Raw genomic sequence first — 17,809 nt, 5'->3', positions numbered from 1 at the left:
GCAGGACCCTGTGGTGGCCTCCCAAGCACAAAAGCCTTTCTGTGTCCCCCATTTCTTGTTTGTGGGAAAAAGGTTTTAGCCTCCTAGACCTTCCCTGGGTTCCAAAGGGCAGATTCAAACAGTTACTAAGTAGAGGAGTGAGGGAATGCAGAAACAAAGGAAAGGCATCAAGAAACAACAGTGCAGCATGGGGCGGTCCCGGTCCTCCTGGGGCGTGTGCGTAACAATCTGACACAGATCTCTGAGTTCTTCTCCAGGAAGGAAGGGCCCCACCCAGGTGGAGGATGGTGACTTCAGGCTGAGCACACACACTCGGAGCCCAGACTGGCTGGAACCAGAAGACTGATAATTGAGATTCCTGGGTCACCACCCTGTTACCTCCCCACCAACCAATGAGACGAAGGTCACACACCCTGCAGCCCTCCCCCCAGGTTTTGCCTATAAAGACTCTTCCCGGCAAACCACCTGGGAGTTTGGGTCTTTGAGTACGAGCTAGCTGATCTCCTTGCTCGGCCCTGCAGTAAAACTTTCTCTGCTCCAAACTCCGACGTTTCAGTTTGTTTGGCCTCATTGTGCTTCCGGCACACAAACTTGGGTTCGACGACACCTCCAGTTTCCCGCTGGAACCTCCACCACTGCACACACCAAAACTCTCATTGCTCATTGAGAGCAAGAAAAAAATATACACCAACCTCACATCTCCCTAAACTCCTCCAACCTGGCTGCAAAGCCAATTCTGAATATGACATTAAAGAAACCCAACTCTTGTCCACAGTAATTGTCCTGACCTTGGCTCTCGTGGTTTTCTACTCAGAAGAAGCACAGCTTCTGTGGGGTCTATATCCCATGGTAAATGGATGCCACGCAGGATGCAGAGAAAAGTCCCCGACTGCAGAGATCCCAGAGCCCTTGCAAAGATGACCATTTCTGCAGTGAGTGCAGTGCCTCCTCCCTTACAATGAAACGGCGAGACTGACCCAGCCCCATCCTACTTCATTCTCGTTATGATGCTGCATAAATCAGTGTGATGTAAGAGTCGAAGACCTCTTCTTCTGTCTGCGTAAAGCCTGGCCACCAAGCTTGAACATAATCTTTGCTTGTAAGGAAGCCTGGAGCATCTGAGTTCTGACTGTCCTCCTATGTCAGAGAACTCAATTCAAAAGTCAAGGCTCCAGGGCAACAGTTAGACCCATGATAAAATAAATTTTCACATCTTGAGGTATGGAGGAGTTATTCTGGCTTATTCATGAATTAACTTTAATGTTATGCTAACTAGAACAGCCTGTTTGTGGCCTATCAAACATACATTGTACATCTGCTTTAATTTTAAAGAGACGGGCGCAATGACCAGAAGTAAAGAATGTCCAAGTTAAAAATAAAGATTAAATGTCTCCCTCCCGGGGACGCCAATACTGGTCCTCCCTCAATGATAAGACTCCCTTCCCAGGTGCCAAGGCCATACTGCCTCTCTGTGTACATTCTGATCTGTTTTTTCGAAAGCCTGTAGGAATCTATCCCTGACTTGGTTGATGTTCTTTGTTCTAACAAGACATAAATCTGTGCTGAAAACCCTGGTTCTCCGGAGCAGTTCCTCAGCGTTATCTGAGAGGCTGTCTTCTGGGCTATAGTTCTCAGTTTGGCTCACATAAAACTCTTTTCTGTTCCTATTATAGATTATTGATTATTTTCATCGACACACACAAAGATTTGTCTCCCTCCCCCGCACATTTCTGCATTCCCTATTTCACATGACATAATAATCATCCTTAAACAGATTTTATCTTTTTTTTCTAAATTCCTCCTCAAAATTTTTCATAAAAGCAGGTACTATCATGAACTTCTGGTAGGAGTCTAAAATTTGTAATTTTGGGTAATTTGTCTCAAGGTATCAAAAACCTTGAAAATGTGCTTGCCATTCCACAAATTCCTTATTTGGGTATTTATTCTAAGACAATATGTGGCTCTAAGACACATGTGCAACCATGATTAACAGTTTGCAATTGGAAAAAAGGAAACAACATAAATGCCCTCCCATAGAAGACTGGTTAAATAAAGTATGGAATGTGGTACAGACAATAAAAATAATGGTGTAAAGAATATTTACTGATGTAGAAAGATGTTTTTAAAACATTGTTGAATTTTCAAAGCAGGTTATAGCGTGATATGTGCATTTGTGATCCAGTTTCTGTAAACAGAATATATAAATGGAGATGTACAAAAAAGTACTTTGAGAAGATTGGAGTATATTTGGAACTCATGTAAAATCAACCAGTGGTTGTGGAAAGGGGGCAGATCCTCTTCCCTCCCCTCCACCTTGACCCACAGCCAGTGAGAGCAGAGAGGGGTCTCAAGCTGGGGCTCTGGGTTCCTGATTCCGTGGATATAACTCATACTGGGGGCCAGCTTGATCTGCTCTTGCCATTGAATGTGGAATGTGGAAATTGCTCACTCCATTCTTAAGATAGTTTTTGAATTCCCCATCATGCACCCAGCACTTTGCTAGGCACTGATACATAGTAGTGAATAAAATATAGCCATGCCCACGTGGAACTTATGGTCTAGAGCAGGGGCCAGAATGCTCCTGCCCAAGGGCCAAATCCAGCCAGCCACCTGCTTTTGTAAATAAAGTTTTATTGAAACACTGTCATGCCCATTTGTGTACATATTATCTATGGCTATTTTCTCACTCCAGGGCAAAGATGAGAGTTGAGTCATTGTGATAGTGACCGAACAGCCTACAAAGCAAAAAATATTTACCCTCAGAACCTTCACAGAAGAGGTGTGCCAATCCCTGGCCTAGAAACATGCTACTGTGGTACCTGGGCCAGCAGCATTAGCACCACCTGGGGAAATGCAAAAATCCCAGTTCATCTGAGACGCTATGAGCTGGAGTCTGCATTTGAGCAATACACCCATTATAATTGAAGAAGCACTAACGTAGAGGGTCCAACAAGCCCCCATAGCTCTGTTCCATGTTGCATATTTAAATGTTTGTGTAGACATGGTCCCTGAGTTAGAAAAAGACTCCTCAAGAGGTACCTTTAGGAGAATTTTCCTGCCAGAGACAACCTCTCAGCATCAGTGCTCCAGATGAGGCCGCCAAGCACTGAATCTCCCACCCAGCAGGGTCTGCTCCACTAAATAAGAATTAATACATATCATCTGCCCAGACTCACCTATCCTATATTAATTACAAGCACAGCATTTAACTTAAACGAACCATTCGGCCATATGAGCAGCAATATTCAAGCTATCAATTTTATGGCACCTCTCAGGAAAATGCAGTGATACATCATCCCACCCAAAATACAAAGGTCAAATGATATTCATTAATGCAGCGACACAACTCGCTGCAGCTAAATGGGTATTCTTGATTATGGCTCCTTGATTGAGAACTAATGCCTCATTAATCTTAAACATATCAACCTAAGAACATCAGCGAAGTCAAATAGAATAATAGCCAACATTTCAATGAACACAGCCTCATGCTCGCTGGGTAAGGAGCAAATCCTACAGACGTGGTTGTGTTTTCCGCCTCCTTGACCCAGATGGATTTACTGAGAGCTTTGTAAAGAAATAGGCTTAAAATTAGTCTGTCTCTCTGTGTGTGTGTGTGTCTGTCTCTCTCTCACACACACATACACATACACACATGCACACAGCCTTTTCAGATAGGCAGGCAGACAGGAATTTTCTCTCTTGAGGTTTTTCACTTACATGTTACAGAAAGAAAGAGAAATTGATGGGCTTATATGGCTCCAAGCCCAGTGAGTAACTTTCACTCTGAGGTCCCTGTATCCATATACCTCCGCTTATTTATCATGTGTTAAGTGGACAGGAAAAGGAACCCAGAGGACATAAGGTCGCTGGTTCAACCTTGTGGGCACAGCATGCTCTGTATCCGTTTCAGTTTAGACAGGACGGTCCTTGTGGGTCTGAGAGAGCCTGGGGGCGAGAGAAAGGGGACCAGCAGCTCAAAGCCAGGGGCCCTGCCTGGAGCAGCTGTGTCTTCACACTGACGCAGGTCAGTGGAGGTCTGCTGCTGTGCTGAGTCTACATAGTGCCTCCGGACAGTGAATTTTAGTTCCTCATTGAGTTTCTAGAGAAACTACAGTGAAAACCCCAACACACACACACACACACACACACACACACACACACACAGGCACGTGCATGAAGGCTCAGTGATTCACACTAATTGCAGGAAGGTCATTTGAAAAGCTTCAAGTTGGGGGCTACTGTTCAAAGGAATTCAGGCTTCTCGGTTTTCATGGTACATGGTACTCAGTGATGGCCACGAAAGGGTTACCCATTAGTGATCTCACTTTAATGAATAGATAAAATTTGAGTCAATTACAGAAGTAGCTTTGTGAAGAGAGTTGCCTAAGCAATGTTAACCTTTTTTTTTCCCTCCGTTGCAAACTATGCTGCAGCTGCATCCTTTTCACATAAACAGAGCCTTCTAAAGAATTCGAAAACTCTTTGTTCTTTGAAGATGGAAGTTATTCTCCCTGTTTCTCTCTTTTTTTTTTTTCTTTTTAAAAGGATTTTTAATGTTTTGTGTCAAGGTAAATTCAACCTGATCCCATTCCTAAAGATTGCAATTTGAAGGATTTTTACAGTTCGTCTCTCTGTGTATTTAAGCTCAACCCTTAATTCTTACTGTGCAGAATATCTACTTAGCGGGCAATTTATCTTCAATTTTTGCTTTGAATCTCAGTATTTTTTTTCTCACTACTTGATTCAGGCCAGCGTGCGTGTGCTTGGCAATTCATGTTAACATGGGTTTAAATTTTTAAAATTGTGACAATAATGATTGTTGTTTTTAAATGCCTTCCATACCTCAGATGTTGGAACTTCACATACATCATATCAAATTTCCCAAACCTACCCCCAGATGGAAACTAAAGCTCCAAGAGGTTAAGAGCCTTATTTACTCAAAGCAACAGTGTTGATTATTGGCAGGGCTGTAATTTGTCCAGGTCCGTCCAGCTCCTAAGGCAAGCTCATCCCTCAGAGCACACTTCCCCATAGAAGTTACAAACCTTAAAAAAAAAAAAAAGAAAAAGAAAACCCAGAAGCTACACAATAATTTCCCCAACCAAATAGCAGCACATCTGAGATCACGAGAGAGGCTCATGTCGTATAGATGCTCCTCCAAGAACACTGAGGGCAGAACTCCCAACTCCTATTGGGCTGTCCTGCACATTCCTTATCAATAAATAATACTTCATAGAGGTCTCCAGAGATATCAATCCAAACAAACTAGAGGCTAATTGCCATTTTCCAGCACAGAGCTGCAATGACGATCACTGTTTAATTCTTTCTGCGCGCTGCCAGCCTGGGACACGCTGCTCTGCTCTCTGACTTTGAGCTGCAGCTCATGAGTGGGCAGGAAAGCAGCACAATCAGACCAGAGAGGTCTGGATTCAAACCCTAAGCATCTGCCTCCTGACTGTGTGGTCCTGAGCTAGTGCCTTGGTGCACATCTGTAAATTGGGAATATTAAAATTAACCACTAAGGATTGTTTCAGGGTCACTATAACACAATGTTATTGTAACCTGACCATCAGGTCTCAGATGGTCCAAGTTCAATAACTGGAGGGGGGAGTTCAAGAACACAAAGAATGCTTTCAAAATAAACTCAGTTTCTTCTTTTTGTTTATGAGAACCTTGATGGAGGCACAACCAAAACCAGGACTTCTTTGCAAGCCCCCCTCCCACCCGCCTCCCTCAGATACTGCAGCTATTTCCAAGTATCTCTCCCCAGAGCTGCAGCCCATGTGCTCTTATTCTCTTTCCTTCTGATTCTGCAGCCTGGAGAACCAGTCTGCCTGAAGAAGAAATCTCTTGGGAGAGCAAGGAAAGGGAATAAATTGAATAGGTCGAACCAGAATCCAGTTACCAGGAGTAAAAGGGCTTGGGATCCTCAAATGTGATTAAGCTTGGTCATAGTGTATATGTGAAATACTCCAGTCCATGGTGTGTAACATTGTGATCATGGCCCAAGGCCAGCTGACTCCCTTCAATGGGGGCCAGTGGAAACCTTCATACAAGCTGTTCTGGGGAGATTCACCAAGGAAGATACACCACATCCCACTGTCCTTCTGTGGGTTCAGCCCCGGCTCATTCTAAGTGGCTCCATCTGTTCTAAAGCAGGGGTGTTGGGTGTGTGTTGGGGGGTTACCCTCACTTCTCATAGAGTTCTGTCCTGTGGGTGCTAGCCTCTATCTGGATGACTTAGCAGAGGTCACTGTCATGACCAGCATAAGTCAGCGAGCCCAAAGCAAGGTAAGTGAGTGAGATCGTTTTCCTCGCCTCCAAAGAATTTAAACTCATTTCTGGATGCCACTGTCTTCTAGGGGTTGGTGGTGCAGAAGAGCAGAAAAGAATGGGAAGAGTCTTCTGCCCATATTCCCCACCCTGCTGGCACCCACCCAAAGTCAATGAACCTGTGTTGAACCAGAAGTCCACGGCCTCACCTTCTCATCCCCAGTCTCATCTCTTGCAGTGAATAACTTTGAATAAAACACTTAAAATTGTCTGTTTCCTATGATATTCAACATCCAGCATTTGTTAAGCATCGTTCAATGCTGAATTCTTCACAATATTCTCTCATTTCATAGGGAAAAATGCTGTAAGCTAAGTTTTCGTCTCCCCATTTAAAGAAAATAAACTGAAGCTCAGATAGGGTAGGTAACTCACCCAAGGTCACACAGCGAGTTCACGGCAGCGGTCAAAGGGATGGTCTCTGTATTATACTATGCGCTCTTACCCACCAAAGAGCTGCATTAGACAATGTCTAAGCCTCTGTAAGCTCTGACTATGCACCTGAGTTTTATCTAAAACACTCAAGAGAAAGCAGAGCGAGGAAATCTCTCTGAATCACTCAGACTACAAAAGTACAAGGGCGGCACCGTGACAGGCACACCCTGGGATGTAAGCCCTGGCTTTTGATTCCTCCAGCTTGCTCGCACTTGGGCAGGTTTAGATGTGTTCACAGAATGCCAGGCTGTCTGGTACCACTGCACTCTCTTAGTCATCTCAGTGCAGGGTTATGCTTGGGCAGGATGGCAGGAAGGTGGCAAAGGCGTGTGGCTCTTGTCAAAATGGCACTGCCTTCCTCTAACAAGTGTGGAGTGGCTGGTAAACAGACCTAGGACAGGAAGCCTTCCCAACCAGGGAGCACCTGCCTCCCCAAAGTAAATAAAATTATATTAAAGACAGAAATATTAGAGGCCCTGATAATGTAATCATAAAGTAATCACTTTGAATTAGGATAATGGCTATGTCCAACTCCTATTGCATTTATTTTGAATATCACATTCTTTCAACTCTCATTATTTTAATTATGTTCAATTACAGACATTTGCATATGCTTTATCATGGATATTAGTGAGGGGGAAAAGACTTCCCTGAGTTAAATGATGAACAGATATTCCATATTATATTACACTTGCACCTCCTGAAAATTTGATTTACTACAGCCCAAAGAGAGGTCCCAAGATAGGCACTGATTTGAAATGAATCTGAATTTTCTGTGATGATGTGGTGAGCACAAGTATAGAGACAGTCATTCAGAAAATGAAATAGAGGTGGTGAAGGGCTGGGCTGGAGCGAGGCAGAGATTTGAGGCCTGGCTCTGGCTGTGTGACCTCAGAAAAATCACACAATCTCTCTGATACTCAGTGTCTGCATCCATAAAATCTGGAACACATTTCCCACTTTGTAGGGTAATTGTGGGGATTACATAAAATGATGCTTAAAAGTGCTTCTTAGGTCAGCATCAACACACCATAAAGGTTCAAAAAATTAGCTACATTTTTTGACAAATGGCGCTAATGCAGTTGAACACTGTAGGGGGGAAAAGATGAAGAACTTTAACCTCAACATCACATCTTATATAAAAATTAACTTAAAATGAACCACAAACTTAAGCGTAAAATTTTAAAGTATAAAATGTTTCGAGAAATATAGGAGAAAACCTTTGTGATCTAGGGCTAGGCAAAGAGTTTTGTAGATTTAAAAATAAAAGCATGACCCAAACAGAAAAAAAAATTGATAAATTGGACCTCATCGCAATTAAAAACTTTTGTTCTGCAAAGGATTTTATAAAGAGGAATAGAAGACAATTTACAGACTGGGAGAAAATGTTTGCAAACCACGTATCTGACAAATGAATAATATCTAGGATATATAAAGAACTCTCAAAACTCAAAAGGAAAAAAATAGCAACCCAATCAAAAAGTGGGCAGAAGAAGTGAACAGACACACAAAGAGGATATACAGACAGCCTAAGATGTTCAACATCATTAGCCATTGGGGAAATGCAAATTAAAACCATAAGATATAACCACAATCTATAAGAACGGCAAAAAATTAATAATAATAGTAATGACAATGCCAAATGTGAGGACGTGGAGAAACTGGAGTACTCATACATTACTATTGGGATTGTAACGTGGTACAAGTGTTCTAGAAAACAATTTGTCAGCGCCTTATAAACTAAACATGCAATTACCATACCGTCCAGCAATTGCATTCATGGGTGCTTATCCCAAAGAAATTGAAGACTTTCGGTTCACATGAATACCTGTACGTGAATGTTCATAGCAGCTCCACCCATAATACCCCAAACAACCCAGATGTCCTTCAACAGGTGACAGGTTAAACAATCTGTGCTATATCCACACCCTGAAATACTACTTAGCAATGAACAGGAACAAACTACTGACACACGCAACTTGGATAAATCTGCAGGGAATTATGCTGAGTGAAAAAAGCCAGTTCTAAAAGTTGCATACTCTATGATTCCATTTACATGACATCTTTGAAATGACAAAATTTTAGTAATGGAGAGCAGATGAGTGGTTGCCAGGGTGTTAGAAATGGGGTTGGGGGTGAGAGGAAGGTGAACATGCTTATAGAAGAGATGCTTGCAGTGATAGAACTGTTCAGTATCTTAAGATGTTATACTATAGTTTTACAGAATGTTGATCACTGGAGGAAAGTGGGAAAAGTACACACAGTATCTCTCTCTATATATGTTTTATTCAAACTGCACATGAATCTACAATCATCTCAATAAAAATTTAAGTTGAAAAAACATGGAGGGTCTTCTGATGGGAAAAAACCCAATTATTTCTATAAAAAGGAATGTGTCTTGGATGATATATTGGTGGATACCAATTTATTCTTAAGTCCACATGAAATCATAGCACAGGCTGCCCTGACCTCATTCTTCCCAGCTCTGAGTGCTACTACTGAGACATCCTCCTTTGGATTGTGGAGTATCTGGCCTTCTGAGCGGCCCCCCGGAGGCAGCCAGGTGTTTCATTTCCCCCACTGAGCCATCGCAGTAGCTGACTGTGCATTAGATTCTTGCCTTTGGGGCCAGCTTGCTTCAGGTGTGCTTCAGATTTGTAACTGCCTGAAAGTTACAAATAGTGTCCCAACATGGCAAGACAGAGGGAGGGTGCTACTACGAAAGTCCCAGGTGAGGTAGCTAACCCCGCTTCACCTGGGAGCCCAGTGGAGCCGTCCTGTGCTCTGGCTTTGGAGTCAGCCTGCCTGCGTCTGAACTCTGCTACTAACCAGCCTTTGTGGTCTTGGACACATCACTTAGCTACGCTGTGCTGCATTTCCTCATCTGCAAAATGGAAATAATAACAGCAACTATATAGCATATATGTATGTCTATGTGTGTGTTACTGTTATTATTTCACAAGGCTGTTCCAAGGCTTGAATAAGTCATTTGTGTAAACGAAGCCTTTAGCATGGTGCCAGACTTCGTGAGTGCTCCCTGTGACACGGTTCACTATTATTACCATGGTTGGATGATAATTTGAGAAATTAATGGATGCTTTCCTCTTCTCCCTACAGCCTTTTTCTTTCCCTCCATTTAAGTAGTTCATTGCTTCAGGCAAGTCGAGGTTGCTACAAATATTTCCGTATCTGTCCTTCATCTCTAAAAGCTCAAGCCCCGAGACGGGGAGAGGCAAATGTACTGGGGAAGCAGGAAAAAAATGGGGCTTCTGTCCTCTCCACAAGAAAGGTGTCCCTGGCTTGGTAACCCTGGGGGAGGAGGAGGGGAGATGGGAAAGCTTGAACACCCTAAAGCAGCCAGACCCTGACACCTCAAAGCCTCGCCCCTATTAGAAACCACTGTTTGGAACATCTGTGACTTCAGAAGGGGAAGAAACAATCTAATTCTGGACCTTATGACTCCCTGGGGGTGGAGGAGCCCCAGGCAGGATGGAGGTTAAGCTTCCTTCAGCCCCACAGAATCAGAGTTCAGGGTCGGAAATGAAATTGGTTATAAAGAACAAAGGAGGAGATGTTTGCTGAACACGTGAGCTCGTGGATCGCTATCCGTGCCCGCGAGGCCAGCGTTTCTCACACCGGGCATGGTGGTCCCCGTGCCGGGCTGGCAGGCGGCCTCCCTCCTCCCTTAACTCAAAGGTCCAGGGGTCAGCGACAGGCCACCCGCCCTTCTCCCCTTTCTCCGCACTCTCCTTTGGAGACCGATAAAGCACTATTCGGTGACAAAACCAGACTTGCCCCAGCAAAAGCTCCACCTCTAAGTGGATGTGCAGGAGCTGTCAGGAAGCTGTTCTCCTCCCCACCCACTAAGCTTTTAAAACGACTGAAGTGCCACCCTCCCTAATTACCCAATTCAGTGGTTCACACAATGGATCTGCCACTTCCTGAGCATTTCTGACATCCCTAATTCCCCAAGGCCTCTCAGCTCTGACAGAAGGCATCTAGGGTAATGGGGGAGGGGGCGTGGAGCTAGGAGGGTACAGGCACTTAATTGGAGAGACAGGGACCATAGGTGAGAAATGAAGTTGTCTTGGCTCTTGAGTCACACTGGCAGACATCAGGGCTGGGATCGACCTAGAGGCCACCTCTGCAACCCTCTCACCTGACAGAGGAGGAAACTGAGGCAGAGAGGGAGGTGACCAGACACTGGCCCTTCTGGGACTATAATCCAGGCATTCATTTATTCGTTCACTCCTTGTTCATTTAAAGCATTCATTTGCCAGACACTGTTGCAACTTGGAGTATAACAGTGAATACACACTCATGGCACTTATACTCTAGTAGGGGGACAGGAAATACACATATATTCTCATGGGAAGTTCTATAAGGAAGGACATGGCAGGGAAAAGAGGAGAGAGAGATAAAGGGGTTTCCTCTTAGACAAGGTGGTCGGGAAAGGCCTCATTGGTGGGATGAGATTTGAGCAGAGGCCCATTTGAAGAAAATGGATAGGACAGTGTGGATGGGAGTTCTGGGCACAAGATGGATTTTTTTTTTGTTAATCATGTGCAAAGGCTCTTAGGTAGAAACATACTTGTATATTTGGACTGTTCCAAAAACAATGTGGAGGCCAGTGTGGCTGAAGTTGAGTGTTCTGGGGTGAAGGTAGTAGGACAAGACGGGTTTAGAGGGGGTAATGGGGTTAAGTGCTGGGGAAACTTAAAGGCCATTGTAAGGCCCCTGGCTTTTATGGTCCCTGAGATGGAAACTGAAGGGTTTGGAGCAGGGCTGTTTTGTGACCGGGCATTTTACTGATCTCTACCCAGATACCTTGGATAATATAAAATCCTTTTAGACCAGACTTTCTCATCCTTGGCCCTACTGACATCTGGGGTTGAATTATTTTTTTTTGGCAGGGGGCTGTTCATGAATTGTAAGATGTCTAGCGGCCTCCCAGGCCTCTATCCAGTAGACCCCAGTAGCAGCTCTCCAACTGTGATAACCAAAGATAGCCTCGCACATTGTCAAAGGTCCCTTGAGGGGTTCCTAGTTGAAAACAACTATTTTAGATCAACATGTGACTTTTGGAGAGAAGGAACAATCCGACCCAGTAGTTTCTATACCTCTTTGCACCTGTGGGAGGCAGATTTTCCCCCCTAGATATAGTTTCAGGGGCATGACCCCAGATCTACAGAACCAATCTCTCTGGGGTACAGGCCCCAGAATATGAATAGAAAACTACTCTCCGGCTGTGGACCCCAATGATCTAGCCCAGCCCTTCTCCAATCCCTGTCTCTCCCGTTGCCCTTCCACACAGTTGCTGCACATGTACTGTTATTTAGGCCTATGTGTCCTCAAATTGGCCCATTCCTTTTACTTAAATATTGATTCTAAAAAGGGAAGGGCTTCCCTGGTGGCGCAGTGGTTGAGAATCTGCCTGCCAATGCAGGGGACACAGGTTCGAGCCCTGGTCTGGGAAGATCCCACATGCCGCGGAGCGACTAGGCCCGTGAGCCACAATTGCTGAGCCTGCGCGTCTGGAGCCTGTGCTCCGCAACAAGTGAGGCCGTGATAGTGAGAGGCCCGCGCACCGCGATGAAGAGTGGCCCCCACTTGCCGCAACTAGAGAAAGCCCTCGCACAGAAACGAAGACCCAACACAGCCATAAATAAATAAATAAATAAAATTTCAAAAGGGAAATTCTGCACCAGTAGTTCTCATACTGATCTCAAAGGTGCAGAAGCCACTGAGCATCCTGAGAACACACCTAGGGCTGGGGGAGTGGGGAGGAAGGAGGAGGGGAGGGTCCAATTCGAACTTCCAATGAGCTCCCCGGGAAGCTGATGGCTTGCAGAACTGTCCTCCGACTTCTCAAACTCTCCATCACTTCCACAAATGGCAGCTCTCCTTGCCGAACACAGAAGGTAGCTATAAAAAGTAAGGACAAAGCCATGCTAAATTGCAGGGAGATGCTGTTTCCTGCCAAAGCTCTGGAGTCTGAGGTCTGTCCCCTCTGGTGCTAAAAGGGGACATGAGCCAGGATTAAAGAGGCGTTAAAGACACACAAAGTATCCAACTACTCTTCCCTCATTGGGGCCACACGAAGAACCAAGATGGAGTGAAACTTTCTCGTTGTATTATTAAGTGTTATTTTTGTGCCAGGCCTGTGTCCCATCAAAAATTATCCCAAATACCTTCTACAACACTTTGCAGATCCCTCACCTCTGAGGAACGCTGCTCTAGTCCGACTCTCCCTGTTAAAGAGCTAGGGCTACAGAGGCGTTGCTCGCTGCTCACTGCCCGGCCAGGAGCTGGTGAAAACTGTGACCAGCACTAGGGTCTCCTGCCTGCCATTCTTAGACCAGTAAGTATTGCTTCCTTCGAGGTCTGGAGACCCTGGAGGCTCCCCAGCCACCAATGTCGTCTGCATTTCCAGCCGATTTCACTGGGGCAAGGTCCTGTCTGTCTGGGAAGTCATTCCCTGGCAGCCCATACTGCCCTGCAGAATCCCACTTCTCTGCGAGCCACAGCCTGGTCACAGATCCTGCTGGAGGGAAGCAGTCGATTTCAAAAGGCACTCACTTAGCCAGGGGACAGGCAAACAGTGGTAGGAGGCACTAAGCATTTTAACAGTTGACCTTTATATCCCAAGCTAAATAAACAGAACTGTTTACGATGGGTGAGAAGGCAATTCCTGCCTTTCAGAGAGGAATGCCTGTTGGAAGAAAGGAGTCAAAGTCCCAAGCGAGAGGGCTGTGGGTGGGGCTGATCAGATGCTTTTCAGGGTCCTTTGGTCAAACACCCCATTACAGTACCGAGTGGAGTGCCGGCTCCATCACTTGCCACCTGGGGATCGAGCAGGGGGCATCAGTTAACCTCCCTGCACCTTAATTTCCTCAACATGAAACTTACCTGAAAGAAAGTGGGTTAAATGGGGGTAATGCACAGAAAGCACCTTCACACGGTAAATTCTCAGTTAATTAGCCCTCAACAGTCACTAGTCCCACACCGAATCAATGTTTCTTCTCTTGGACTGAAAAGAAAGACATAAAATAAATGCTGACTGTTGCTGTCAGGAGGGTCACATTGAAATCCTTTGGTGGCCTCTGCTAACACAGGGGAGGAAGGTGGGGTAGGCGCCTGCCCACACCCGCCTCTCTTGGCTGGAGGCCCTGCTGGACCTTCTGCATCTTTGCTGTGGGGCTCTTTCTAACTTCCCTTGCAGTTCAGAATGGGCAGCTGGTTTCTCCTCTCTGCTGGTGTTCTCTCCTCTCATAATAAACAGCAGCCTGCAGTTGTTCCCAGAAGCTGGAGGCTGTTTTCAGGGCCAAAGGTGAGCTTTCAGTCACCTGGTCGCCATGGAAACTGAAGCGTTGTCATGCTCTCTCCAGAGTGACTTGGCAGGGCTCTGAGTATGCGTCTCTCCATTTCCAACTAATCTCCCCCGCACACGTTTCCCTGGAGGAGCATTAACCGGGATCACAGGGAACAGGCTCTCACACTGACCGCCGAGGGCCGGAAGGGGTCTTGTGGAAGCTTCTGCACCGGCGGGCTGGCCTGTGAAAACCCACAGATGCCTCCGGCATCCTCCTGAGAGGCAGACCTCCTCCAGAGTCACGAGGGCCTGCAGAGGGCCAGCGAGGAGCAAGCAGCAAGCGTTTTCCAGAGTCCCCGGAGTTTTTAGAAGGTGCAGTAAAATCGGTTCAGCCCATACAATACGACTGCAAAAAACCACAGTCTAGTGCAGGGGCTCTCAGACTTCAGCTCCCAAGAAAATCGCACGAGATGCTTGCTGCATCCAGATTCCTGCACTGTGACCCCAGGGATTCCGATCCACAGGTCTGAGGAGGCCATAGGAGTGTGTGTTCCTGACCCTTCCCTCCCTAGGTGATCCTCATAGAGGTGATCACGGCTCACACTTTGAGAGGCACAGGGGTTGGAGGAAGAAGAGAAAGAACCCGAGCTTTAGCAGTCCTGAGTTCTGGCCCCATTCTGCATCTAATTTGCATTCTGCATCTTGACCAAGACCTCAACGGTCTTAATAAGAGAATTGGATCACATTCACATTTCCCAATGGTATTCTAAGGGACATCACTCCCAATATTCAAAAAGCCAAATAATTTGGGAAGTGATATTTATTCTATCCCTCTCTAGGACGCACATAAACTGCTTTAGCACGTTAAAGACTCTGATACGTCCTGCAGTGTAAAAGTCTGATTTTTTTCAACCCAATGTTTTCCTAACTTATGTGCCCACAGAACTCTTTTTTTCTTTTATGCTACTTGTTAATAACAGTCTCCTGGAATACCTGATTTGGTAAATGGTGGGCTAGGAAAGAATAACATATATTAACAGTTAATTCTGACTGAGTTATTACTGTGTGTCAAGCACTTGACATACATCATCTCGTGGAATCGTACAACTGCTCTGCCCAAAGCAACACGACTGGCAAACTGAAGAACCTGGGCTCTAACCTAAGTGTTCTGACATCGACCTTACATCACGCTAGGAGCTGCTCAAACACTGGCAAGAGCAGTGATTACGGCATTAGGGCTTCTACTTCGGAATTGATCACAGATAAAGCAGCTTTCTGGACTCAGGAAACAAGAGCAGATGTTGGAAAAAACAAACTTAGCGGAACATGTGAAAACAGATTGCAAAGGGGAAAATCTGGACCCTGAAGTTTCAAGTGCCAAGCTTGAAACTATAAAACAAAGCCCCAGCTTTTGGAGTTATCAGCACACTAGGTTTTTCCCTTCTCTACCACATTAGATTTTGAGTAATGTAGCAGACAGGCACCCAGCTCTGTGATGTATTACATTAATGCATTATCAGAACCAGCTGTTGCTCTAAGGATATGGAAGAAGGATGAAGGGCTCGGGTGATGTATTGCCCCAACATACTGCGATGGAGGAACAAAGCAGATCCCGAGCAGGATAGCGCTGCGGTTGGAAAGTCGAGATTGATTTATCGGGGGCGTCCCAAGCCGGCACTGAGAAAGAGGACTCGGTTAGGCTGCTGGAATTTATCAACATAATTATGTGCCGTGATTTAGAAAGCAATAAACAACAAAGGTATCCAAGACACTTTTTGTTGTTGTTTTGGCTTAACTTATTAAAAAAGAAGAAAACTTTTTTTTTTGGTAGCTTTGGCTTTTCTTTTAAATGATAAGGTTCCTCTACATGAACAAGTATGAATGATGAAGCCTTTAGGAAAGGTAAGATGTGGGCAAGTGAAATAGTTGAGAGCTAAACGGAATATAGCTAGCCAATCAGAGGTAGAAGAGTGGCCATACAGACAAAAGTAATGGAGCATTTACTCCATTCCAGCCACTAGACTAAGCCCCTTATGCTTATTTTTGCATTTTATGTGCATTATAACTCTGCAAGGTAGGTACTGGTATCATCCCCATTTTACGGGTGAGGAAATTAGGCATTAGTGATGTTAAACTAATTTAATCCAAGGTTTCACAGTCAGAAGTTGGGCTGATGATTAAAATACAGGTTCCCATGACACCTGAGTCCATGCTCTTCATTCATTCATTCATCCGTTCATTCAGTATTTCCTGGGCCTTACTAAGTGAAGGTATGAGAGACGCAGTGGTGGTTGAGACTGGAGAAACCCTGTGGGCATGGAACATAACTCCACTGGAAGAGTTATGAATGAACGAACAAACAAATAAGCACAGGCACAGATGTACAATCTATACTACTATAGTAAATTTTAAGGAAACAGTGTCTTAGAAAAGAGCAGGTGGTGAACAGAGGTCGGGGAAGAGGGAGTTCACCTGTGATGTAAATCTTACTGCTCTTCACCATCTAGGACATGTGAGGCTCTAATCAACACGCCCATCTTAGAATCCATCTACGTATTTTCCAATGCTCTCCTCCTTTCATGTGCATGCCTCATAGCTATAAAGATGAGTCAAGTTCTATCCTCCGTGTATAAACACAGGTAATCGCATTTGTCCACATCATAAAGTAGAAAACAACATTCTTAGGCTTGTTTCTTTATAGGGGTGGGTCAATCAACGCTTCCACCTGCTGCCACACACCCTGTACATCTCAGGACAGCTGAACTCTTGGCATCTGCTCGAGCCCTGCCAGGCAGGTATGTTGCACCCATTCTCACACTTTCTGTGCATATACAGTACCAATGAGAATGATAACTCACACAAAGACTTGTTTTTCTCTGGGCAAGAGCTAAGGGAATCGTAGCTTGTGTCGCACGAACTCCTGCAAGCATCCCAAGCGGATCTTGAAGACAAGAGCAACCCCCCCTGCTCTTCAGGTATCCAAATGGCCAGGAGTGTGACGAACAGATAACAGACCCTCCAGAGTAGAGAGGTCGAGAACAATGTATAGCCCAGTGGGGTGTTGTCACTAGAGAACCCGTAGAGAGTAGGCAGTCCTGAGCCAGCTGGAGGACATATGATGAAGAGGACACCTTCCCATCTCTTGGTCACCTATCCCCTGGTCCTTTGCCTGACTCCCTGCAGCCAAGTATTCTGGATGCCATATCTCATCTAGTCATCTGTAACAGGGTTACTCTTACCTACAGGGTACTCCTTAAGGGCCAAAGTCCTTTCACTTCCCCAGAAGCAATCTCATTTTAAGAGGGACTCTGGAATACTTGATGGAATGCATGGTGGATTCTCAGGCGCTGGATGGATAGTGAGGGGCAGGTTTCAAAACAGGAACTCATCCATCATGGTTCAGATCATGCACTAGTGGTGATCAGCTACATCATCTCGTTCTAAGGCTGATTCTGGAATTTGTGTTCCATTTGTGGCCTATGGAAATAATATTTGTTCTAGAAATCTACTTAGCAACTGTATTAGTCAGTATTCTCCAGAGAAACAGAACCAATAGAATGTATATATTTAGAAAGAGTTGTATTATAAGGATTGCTCATGAAATTATGGAGGCTGACAGTCCCAAGATCTACAGAGTGAGTTGGCAAGTTGGCAGGGCCCAGGAGAGCCCCCAGTATAAGTTCTGGTCTGAGTCCAAAACCAGGAGAACCAATGGTGTAGTTCCTGTCCAAA

This window comes from Eubalaena glacialis, chromosome 13, assembly GCF_028564815.1.
Source record: "Eubalaena glacialis isolate mEubGla1 chromosome 13, mEubGla1.1.hap2.+ XY, whole genome shotgun sequence".
Lineage (NCBI taxonomy): Eukaryota > Metazoa > Chordata > Mammalia > Artiodactyla > Balaenidae > Eubalaena > Eubalaena glacialis.
The sequence above is the reverse complement of the archived record's forward strand: the minus strand, read 5'-3'. Positions refer to the sequence as shown.